Source organism: Pogona vitticeps, chromosome 1 (genome assembly GCF_051106095.1).
Source record: "Pogona vitticeps strain Pit_001003342236 chromosome 1, PviZW2.1, whole genome shotgun sequence".
Taxonomy (NCBI): Eukaryota; Metazoa; Chordata; class Lepidosauria; order Squamata; family Agamidae; genus Pogona; species Pogona vitticeps.
Window position 1 is genome coordinate 76961491 of NC_135783.1, and position 11070 is coordinate 76972560.

The window sequence follows — 11070 nt, forward strand, 5'->3', positions numbered from 1 at the left end:
AGAAATACAGAAATGAAGGTACCCCTATTCAAGTTCACCCAAATGCATTTACAGATGCCTCTTTACACCTTCACACATAAATATTTGAGTGACTTCCATGTTGGAAGAAGTGTTCATTATGTGGCTTATATGTGCACCTCCCTCTGCACCATGCTTAAAGCCCTACACACTTTCAGGTTATAAGGCTAGAAAATTAAAATATTAGCTGGTAAAGATCCAAGCTCTAGTAGTCACTTTAACATTGTGTTTCATGATATCCCTTTAAATCAGAGCTGGGCAACTTGAGGTTGGGAGGTTGCATTGACTATCGCTCAACCCTTTGGGTAATGCACACTTGGTTAAGGTGACAGGCCTCCCAGTAGCATCTCCTGTGACCAATTGGCAGCCTTTTAAAAACATGAAATGAAAGCCATCCACCGGGATCTAGATCTCTCCTCTTTATCACTAGATTGTACCGAAACATCCTGTGCATCGCCTTGTCCGGTAATTTTAACACAATTTCAGCCTGTGACATCAGCTGAGGTTGACAGGGTCCTTGATCACTGCTACTTAAATTTGGTTGCAACTGCAGCAACCATGGGGCATATGGATGACAGAGCAGATCTTGGCACTGCCTTGAAACCTAGGAAAGAATAGAGTATTTCATAAGACATCAGCCAGTGCACTGCCATGTCATAACCCTAACTGTGGAATTGTGTGTAGACCAAGACAAGGTTGGATGGTTTTCTGAGAAGAGTTTGTTGTTGACTTCTAGATACTTCCAAGGGGCTCTTTCCCCATCATCTGCCGCTTTATTAAAGAGCTCTATCAGGTTTGACTACAAGAAAGGCTTTTGTAAAAATAGCCATACAGTAATGAATTATTAGGGCTATTTTTGTTTGACTTTGTGCCATTCTATTTCTTCTTCTGTACCTTGCCCTCAATGCTGAGTATACTCTCTGTAATAAATTAAATAATGCTAAATGACCTTCCTCGTTCTCCTTTTCTTTCATATCACTTTCCCCAGGCATTACACTAACATGTACAAAGTTAAAGACCTTACCGAATGGCAGAAACTTAACAAGCTCCTTTAAAGAAGAACAATAATTGCTAAATATTACTGTCCTTGTTTCACTGACATCAAATGAGCCAATAATCAAATTTATGTCCCCTGCTTCTTCTATACATTATATGCTCCGTTATATGATTTCACAGTTGCATTACATAAAGTAGCTATTGTTTCTCTAAAAATTATTGCTGGCAATTTATATATAGTTAAGAGGGCAAATAAGTACCTCATGTTGATACAATGTTTTCCATGGGCCATTTGCAGGGCCTAAAATCCATAATTGCAGCCCATTACAATTATTTTGAAGACATTTCATCACATCAATTCTATTAAAAACAGTTACACTACTTACATCAAGATTTCAAGACTTGTTTCCATAGTGATGATTGCTTAAGGCCCCTTTTTATTGCAGCCAACAAGAGATGGGGAAATCTGCCAAGCACAGTCTAACTGTGGTTCTCAGTCTTCTAGGCTTACTCTCTTCTAGTTCCACATGAGAATGTGACTGCAAGCAATTGTTGTGGTGGTTTTCTTGCATGGAAGTGTATATGTGAGGAAGGAAGGAAGGAAGGAAGGAAGGAAGGAAGGAAGGAAGGAAGGAAGGAAGGTTGGTTCAGTCTTGAGCAAAACGCATGACAAGGAATAGACTTAGGTTTGTGGGGCCCCAGTTTCAGTTCTGCTTTGGTTAAATCTCGTTGGGGTAGTTCTAAGTAATTCCCTCTTACAGTAATGCTATAATTATAGATGGGTTAAACAAGAAAGTAATCACATTGATGCAACGGGGGTACAATAACAAATCTGTTGTACAGGTAGAGATTTGTGGTCAATTAGCTTTAGAAGGGCTCTGGACCTTCTCAACCCTGCTAGACAGCCTATTGCCCCAATGCCCAACAAATCTGTTCCCATAATGTCCTCCTTTTTCTTCATTTCCCCCATCATCTTAGATTCTGAATGTTCTCTCTGAACTCTTAACTTTTGCCAGAATCACTCCTTTCTTTTCCTATCCATAGGCATCCATCATAAATATTTATTCTCTATCTTATATCTATTCTCCATCAAACAGCGTTCTTTCTTCCAAAGTCATTATCTGCACCTGGTAAACTCACTCTTCTCATTTCAAACAACCACACTATGTCCATAGTTCGCAGTCCCGGGCTATCATCTTTAAAATTCCCCTAGTATTCTATCATGGTTCCCTACACTTCCAAACACATTTTATCCACAGTGTCTTTCTCTTTATCTCTGCTACACAGATGAGGAATCACAGAGGCCTTAGGCTCCCAATCCCTCCCACAGTCAGCATGGGACTCAGAAATGGCTGTTTCTATCTGTATCTTAAAAAAAAAAAACACCAAGATGTTCCTTGATAGTCACTTTTCTTTTCTTCTTTTTTGACTTTGGGAGAAGTGGGGCCTGATGGTGACTTTCCGGGGTTCATGATGCAAAACTTGCCACTCCTAGAAGACTTCAGGAGAGATTTGGAAGTGGAGTTACCTTTTTAATGGCGCAACTTCTGAGGACTTCCATTTGTCCACACTGCACAAATGACACAATTCAATATTCCAAGCCAGTGGTTCCCAATCTTGGGTAATCTAGGTGTTCTTCAACTGCATCTCCCAGAAACCTTGGCCAGCACAGCTGGTGAAGCAGGTTTCTGGGAATTGCAGTTGAAGAACACCCAGGTTACCCAAGGTGAGGAGCCACTATTCTAGGCTATTATACCACTGCATTTCCCCCAGTCTATAGACTAAACACCACATATTTAGAAACAATGTTGTTTCAAGTGGTAAAACACATATTCCATGCTTTTCCTCACTTATCTTTCATCCATTACACAATGAGCTGTGATTAGTAATTGGAAAGAGAATGCAAGACCTTAAGAAGTCCAAAAGTTGAGATACTTATATCTGAGGAAATGTGCTGAAGGCAGAAAAACAAACTACAGTGGTGCCTCGCTAGACGATGATAATCCGTTCCACTGAAATGGATGTTTAGCGAAATCATTGTCTAGCGACAAGCATTTTCCCATTGGAATGCATTGAAACCTGTTTAGTGTGTTCCAATAGGGAAGACTCATTGTTGTCTAGCGAAGATCGGCCATAGGAAAGCCACTTTGCGAACCGCCGATCAGCTGTTTAAATCGCTGTCTTGAGAAGCTTAGGTCCCGAAAACACCTGTTTGAGAGCAAGGAGGGAGCTGTCAAAATCGTTGTCTATCGAAAATCGGTTTGCGAAGCAGGGACCAAACACTGTCCAGCGAAATTCCCCCATAGGAATCACTGTTTTGTGAATCACTATAGCGATCACAAAAAGCCAATGTCTAGCGAAAAAACTGTCATCGGGGTAACTGTCTAGCAAGGCACCACTGTAATATCCAGAAAATAAGCCTTTCCTCTAACATCTAGTTTGACTCTTGAATTCTTTAAAATGTTACTTTGAATGAATAAGTTTTAGCCCTGTTAATTTCTCATTAGTCAAGAGTTTTGAACACAGGACTTAATTTGAGCCAGGTGTGGCCAGCTATGCCTCTATGGATGTTTCTGGGCTGCAATTTTAAGCATTCTTCACCAATAGCTATGTTGCTTAGCTCAGATGGGACCTGTAATCGAACAAACTTGTCAATGATCTCCTTCAGCATTTCCCGATGTACTGTGGTTTACTGTGTGACACTAGGATAGCATCTCTGAGGAAATGTTGCCAGCCCTCTGAGTTAGATCTAAGACATTCTATGTAATGCACAGACAATTTCTGTTTTACAGGTGTAAGCCCTGTTCAGCTAGTTATGCTGGGGTGTCTGTGTCTCTCTGCAATATTTTCTCAAATTTGGTCTAGCTTTTTATTGAATATGTAAATGTGATTGGCATAAAATTCTTTATGCAACTTTTTTAAATAGAAGAAGCAATTACTTTAGATTTCTTAAGAATCATCATATCTTTGTGACCTGTGCTCCCAAGAGGTCCCAGAATAATTCTCCTTTTTTCTATGAAGATTACAGGTAGCATTATCTTCCCAACTGAAATTGAGGATGCAAATCTGTCTGGGAAGCACAGTTCAGGTAATAGCTTCACAATCTTCCATCTTGGTATTAAATGCTAAAGGTTTCAGCAGACAAATTAATGCAAGTATCGCATTCTTCAAAACAATGCACCCTTCTTCCCTATTGCGTCATCCCAATCAAGAAAGGAATCCTTAGGGGATATGAACTAGTTTAATTTCATTTAAATTAGTTCTCCTAGGTTGACTTACAAATCCATGGTGTTGCAATTAATTACATTCAGTAGGGGAAAGATAAGGGGCTGTGGGGCAAGCAGAAAAGGGGAGAAGTAAGAGCATGCTGGGGGAGAAATGGGGTAATAAAAAAGGAAAAGCTATTTGAAAGGCTCTGGGAAATGGGTTCTCTAATACCCTTAGGTTTGGCCCTGCTGGCTCTTGATGATCCCATGTACAAAATAACAACCTATAACTTTTAATAGAGCAAAAGTAGTGAATCAGTGACTATTCAGAGGTTTTTCTGTTCCAACTCCCATCACAAGCATGGGAGATTGTTAGCTGTTGAAGGATGATGGGAGCTGGAGCAAAAATAAAACACTTCCAACTTTGATCACAAGTGTACTCATTCAAGGGGAAAGTGTTGCACTGAGGGAGAAAAACCTTATTCTCCTCTGTTATCAGATTTATCTATTTTAGACTTATTCATGGACTTTTAGGGTAAACCCTTCTATACTGGGTGAAATGTACAATATGCTTCTGTACATAGTGTGCCCATACATTTATATACTGCATTTCTTTGGGACCTTTGAAATATACAGATCTTTCCATCTCACCTGTTCCACCAATGACCTTTCATTGCTTTCAAATTCATAAGCACTGATGCTGCAGCATTAAGCACACAATACAACCACATAGCTTCTGTGCTCTTCCTCCATACAGCTTAACAAGTTTCACAGAGAAACCCCTCACAGTTAAATTGGGTTCCATGGCACCATTCCTCACTTTGGTTCAGAAGTGTATTCTGTATTCCAGTAACTTCTCTTTCTAACCAGATTTCATTGTGTTCATGATACTACCTGTTGTCAGGAAATGTCAAAGCTGTAAGCAGAAATGTCAACTGTCTGGAAGGAAATCCTGCTTAATGAAATGGAACATACTTTGTAGTTCTTCAAAAGGTTCAACAATAGCTTGTTATGTATGACTGCATGATATTCACCTGTGTTCCCTTTCTGGAGATATTTAATCAATTTTTCTTACACTATCACTACCAAGGGTCTTTGGAGGGAGCATCCTCCACTTCCTGAGTCAGGGCTCTATTATTGCTTTACATAAAACAATGCATGGCTTGCTTGAATTCTATTTGTGACACGTAGCAGTTCTAGTTCATACTACAGCTCAGTTTCCCCATCGGCACCCCTCCCACCCAGTACCTTCCCTGGAATTACAGCCTTTGACAGGATATGCTGCAATATTTATCCAATTCTCTGCTTTCTTATTCTCAGTTGCTCTTTGGCTGTTTAATAATTAATAGGGGCACGCGTGTGTGTTTTCTCTCCCCCAGTGCAAAGCCTAATTACTCCCATTTTTCTTCACATGTCTCTTTATACTTCCGATTCAACTTTTTGTCTGCAGTTCACACTCTGTGTTCTGTGTCTAGCATCAGGTTTTGTGTGTGACTGGAACACAAGCAGTTGCCTTTTGCTGAATCAAAGCATTCGTTCCTCTTGCCCAGTCAGTGGCAGACCTACATTTTTGGGGCCCCTGAAGCTTGAACTCTTATAAGGGCCTCTTCATAACCAGCACTGAGGTCTGGGTAACCACTATTATCTTCTTCAGTGGGGTTGTTCCACAACAGATCTCCACAATTTTTTTTAAAATGTACTAAAGTCGATTCTGGGGTCCCTCGGGATTAGGAGACCTGAAGGATAAGCTTCATTAGTTCCATAGTAGATCAGTCCTTGAGCCCAATGTTGTCAATAGTGACAGACAGCAGTAGTTCTCCAGAGTAAGGCTAGGATCCTTTCATAGCCTCATCTGTGGATCCCAGCTAGCAGCTAGAGATGGGCACGGACCTTGGTTCAGATGTTCATGCTGGTTTGTCTGGCACTGTGTTCCATCCCGCCAACCTCCAGCTGGATCCTCCACTCACCAGCCAGCGCATGCTGCTTTTCTCCTCCTCTTCATGTGTTTGACCAGTCCTGGCAGGAGTGTATGCTTCCCTCCTGTGCCTCCTTCAGCAGCTGCCCACCCAGAGAAGGAGGTGGGGCAAGGATTCCTGCAGCATTGCCTTTGAGTGGGTGGCTTCTGGAGATGGAGGAGGGAAGCACCAGCCCCTGCTGGGACTGGTCATATGTCCAAAGAGGAGGAGAAAAACAGCTTGTGTCAGCTGGTCAGTGGGGGAGCCTGCCAGGGAGATGGACAAGGGAATGCATGGCACCAGCAGTGCTGGTCCAACAAACTGGCTCGAACCTCTGAACTGAGGTTTGTTCCCATGCTTAGAGTTAACACTTTTCTCTGTTGGACTGTCATCTAAGTACTACTCAGACCCAATCCTGTTTAGCATTCAAAATCTGATGGAATGAAGTGTTTTCAGGGTGGTGTGGTGGTTGTGTTGTTGCTTTAATATAGTGAATAGCGATGCCATGCCAGCAGGAACATGGAAAAAGGCTGACTGCTAAGTTTTGCTGTCCTGCTTGGTGTTCTGGCACATCATCATGCTACTTTTCCCTTAAACTTCTTAAACCATTTCCCCCATGAAACCAACCATTTTCAGTGAATGTCTTTCTAAATGAAGATAGGGACATGACCCTTGTTGCAACAGTCCAAAGATCTTTGCTTGAAGCAGACGGCCAAATTCACATGCCTCCCCAAACAGATGGCCAGTGCTGTCAGCTTTGATGGAGCAAATAACTCAAGTGGAGGAAGTATACCTTTAGTTTCCTCACCTCAGCCACCCAACAGATGACTTTCATGAGCGGTATATATCACTGCACAACTAACCACTTTTCTCTCTTGCCTTTTTAATTGATTGACAGTGCAAAAGGCCCAACTCTGTTCTGCCTGCGTTGGGCATAACCTATGATCTACCAAGTCAGGCACAGGCCTTTGCAGGCAGCTGTTCAATAAAGCTAAAGTCTTTCGAGTTTCAAACAGGCAGGAAAGCCAGGGACCATAGAATGCCTTGAATGCTGATGGCCGTACTAATTAAGCTCCCTCAAAAGCAAATACAGTGGATTTCAAAATGTTTGTTAAAGAAAGAATTAGAATCTTCTTCTTGCCTTTATTTGACTACTATACAGTATCTGAGTTTCATCAGTATCTCATTGTGTGTGCTCTATGCATTAAGTCGAAACCAACTTACAAGTACCCTAATAGGGCTTTCAAGATAAGTGAGATATTTAAGGAGCAGTTTTACTAGTTTCACAAACCCACTGAGCCTCCATGACTGTGCAGGGATTCGAAACATGTTCTCCAGAGTCTTTCACTCTATCCACTACACCAACGTTCCCCAAACCCCCGGTCCATGGCCTGGTGCCAGTCCGTGCCACCGAGACCTCCTGCCACTGCACCCCATGCACACTCACCCCACCACCCATTTGCGCTGTGCAGTGCTCTGGCATGCCCACACAAGCACCGTGCTGCCATTTGTGCATTTGCATGGGTGTGCGCAGGCCCGCACGAGCGTGTGTTGCTGTTTGTGCATGTGCACGCACTCATGCACATGCATAAATGGTGGCACATTCTTGTGCTGGCCAGTGTGCATCCATGTGCATGCGCAAATGGCAGCACACCACCCATGCAGGCACGCGGGCACCCGTGCAAGAGAGTGTGCACACTTGTTCATGCATATGCATGAACACAGGGGGTGCCCCACCTTGCCCAGCCAGTCCATGGGTTGGGGAACGCTGCACTACACCACACAGTGTCTCATTTGCACCACAGAAATCTGATTTAGAATTCAATATTTTGTATTGCATTGCATTTTTATATTCAGTGACACCTTCTAAGGAGAAAAGCTTAAGGGACGTGGTGGAGCTGTGGGTTAAACCACAGAAGCCTCTGTGCTACAAGGTTGGAAGACCAGGAGTCATAAGATCAAACCCATGTGATGGAGTGAGCTCTCATCACTTGTCCCAGCTCCTGCCAACCTAACAGTTCAAAAGCATGTAAATGTGAGTAGATAAATAGGTTCCACCACGGTGGGAAGGTAACGGCGTTCCGTGTCTAGTTGCGCTGGCCACGTGACCATGGAAACTGTCTTCAGACAAATGCTAGCTCTACAGCTTGGAAACAGGACATGACTGGACTAAATATCAAGGGGAACCTTTACTTTTACCTAAGGAGAAAGGTGGGAGAAAAATATTTTAAATAAATAACTACAAAACTACAGGTCAGTTTTCTGTTAGCATATAAAATCAAGGAAAATGTACAGCTCCAAGATCTACCAGTCCTTGCTTTTTTCTCTTTCTCCAACCCTGCAAATATTAATTTCTCCCTTGGATAATTTTTGCATTTAAATAGCATGATTTTCATTATGCTATTGAAGGTTTCTTCAAGAGAAGAATCATAAAAGAACCCTTAGTGCAAGCAAAACAGGAGGAATCCAAACCATTTCATAATTTCACTCATTAAAATGCCGCTTAGAATAGAATATTTCCCCAAGACTAGAGAGAAGCAATTTTTACTAGTTCCCCCCTAGAAGAAGAAGAATAGTATTTAAGATGAGAGAGCTTGTCTATTTACTCTAGTGACATTTTTGAAGCTACAAGCATCATGGTTTTTTAGGCCTTTTTAAGTTGTTTCTTTTGTTTTCTCTTTTTTTTTTGTACTGCAAATGAGCATGAAAGCTGGAGACACACTAATGAAACCCATTAGTTTACTGACACAGCCAAAGACAATTGCATAGTGTTTGTACTAATCAGGACAGAGTGATATATTTGGAAACGTATATAGGTCTATCTTTCCTAGACATTTTACAGTCATAATGCTTTTAAAATCTATGCTTTCATGCATTGTGGAGAAAGAAAGAAAAATATTTGACAACAATGTCTTATACATTGGAAATGTTAACAGTACTAAATATAATCTGGACATTTTAATAGTACATAACTTTAAAATGTAATGTATCACATTTGTGTGCAAATTAGAATTATACTTTGTTTTTGAATTGATGTATATTAGTACTTTTATTTTTATTTAGAAATCACTCAAATAATAACTACTCTTATGATATCAATCATAAGTCCTCCCACTATTGTATACCAAAGCATATCTTTAAAAATCCCTGTACTGTTAAATTCTATGTACTATTAGATACACTGGGAGCTCTCATTGTCTTCCAAAGCTCACATGCATATTTAAAAATGTTATGTGTATCTGAGCATGAATGACTTACTTTAATTTAAAGCAATGCCGAAGTGATCATTAAATTGTAATAAAAATAAGAGTTGTGACACCTTAAAAACTAGCAATTTATTTCAGTGTGAATTTTCATGAGTTAAAATCCATTTTTTCAGATGTATGGAGCATAATGTGACATTGGAGACCAAGGAAGCACTGACCTACCTACCTACCTACCTACCTACCTACCTACCTACCTACCTACCTACCTACCTACCTACCTACCTACCTGCCTGCCTGCCTGCCTGCCTGCCTGCCTGCCTGCCTGCCTGCCTGCCTGCCTGTCTGTCTGTCTGTAATGGGACTCAAAATGGCTCACAAATTGTTTTTTAAAAATCACACCAGCAGCCTCCTTTGCAGGCACCACTCAGGCACCTTTTAATGCCTACAATCCTAGACATCATTTCTTAGTGTCACTCAGGAAGGTATTCAACTGCAAGAATGAATACTCCTTTCAAGTATTTTAGGGTTGTTCCTTTTATAATGTTCCAGCCAGAGCATCCTTTGCCCTAAGATGGTATATTTCAGGAAATCTGTGAAACAATTTCTTAATCTCAATAAATCTCTTTTTCCATTGGAAACATGTAACTGTGGGTCTGATGGCAATTTTAATTGTATTTTAATTGCATTTTAATTATTTTATCTTTTACTGTATTGAATTTTAATTATTGTAAGCCGCCCAGAGACCTCTGGGTAGTGTGGGCGGCATATAAATTGAATAAATAAAATAAATAAATAAATAAAACTTCACATGACATGTGTGTGTTTTCATTTGTCAGTAGTCTGGGTTCCTTTTTCTTAGTTACACATAAAAAATAAGGAGAAGAGACTGGTTGGAACCATCAAACATGACTTTTATTTAGGGGCCAGAGGTGTATGAGGGGGTCCTGATAAGTATTGAGTCTTTCCCAGAAAAAATTGAGCTAGGAAGCTGTAACTGCCACACTACTCTACATATTCCCCCAGGAAGTCAATGTACTTGCAACATCTGTCCTGCTGCTTCTTAAGTCCCTGCAAATAAAATACTTCCAACTGCTGGTGTAGCCACTCATTTGCAGCATTAGTTGCTTCCAGAACACTCCCAAATCATTGTCCCTTTAGGTATTATTTTAGTTTGGGGAACAGATAATAGTCAGAAGGAGTCAGGTCAGAAGAATAGGGTGGGTGGGGCATCACTTGAAAGGCTAAGGAGGTCAGTTTTGCCATGGTTTCACCTGCAGTGTGTCACGAGGTGTTGTCATGCAACAGGATGACACCTTTGGAGAGCTTTCCTCAAAGTTTTTTCTTGATGTTTTGCCTCAACTTCGTCAATGAAGTACAGTAATAATTTGCATTGATGGTTGCACCCTGTTGGAGGTAGTCCACCAGCAGAACTCCCTTCTGATCCCAAAAAACTGTTGCCATTTGCTTCTGCACCAACCTTTGCACTCGGAACTTCTTTGGCCTGGGGGAACCACTGTGTCTCCATTCCTTAGACTGTCCATTTGTCTCAGGATCATAACAGTAGATCCATGTCTCATCACCAGTTACCAGTTTGCCCAGGAAATCTGACTCATTTCTTGCAAAATGTTCCAAAACAGCCACCGATGACTCCGCATGCTTCCTATTTTGTTCAGCTGTTAAACGTTTGGG

At 41.2% G+C, this 11070-nt stretch overlaps 1 long non-coding RNA gene across 1 annotated transcript in view; it reads left to right on the forward strand.

The window, feature by feature from the left end:
• Window positions 1–9737, forward strand: part of LOC144585943 (uncharacterized) — a 30574-nt gene extending 20837 nt beyond the window's left edge. Inside the window, exons 2-3 of the long non-coding RNA XR_013540580.1 lie at window positions 4036–4102; window positions 9555–9737. This is a non-coding gene — a long non-coding RNA (uncharacterized LOC144585943). The remainder of the gene's footprint in view (window positions 1–4035; window positions 4103–9554) is intronic.
• The last annotated feature ends 1333 nt before the right edge of the window (window positions 9738–11070 follow it).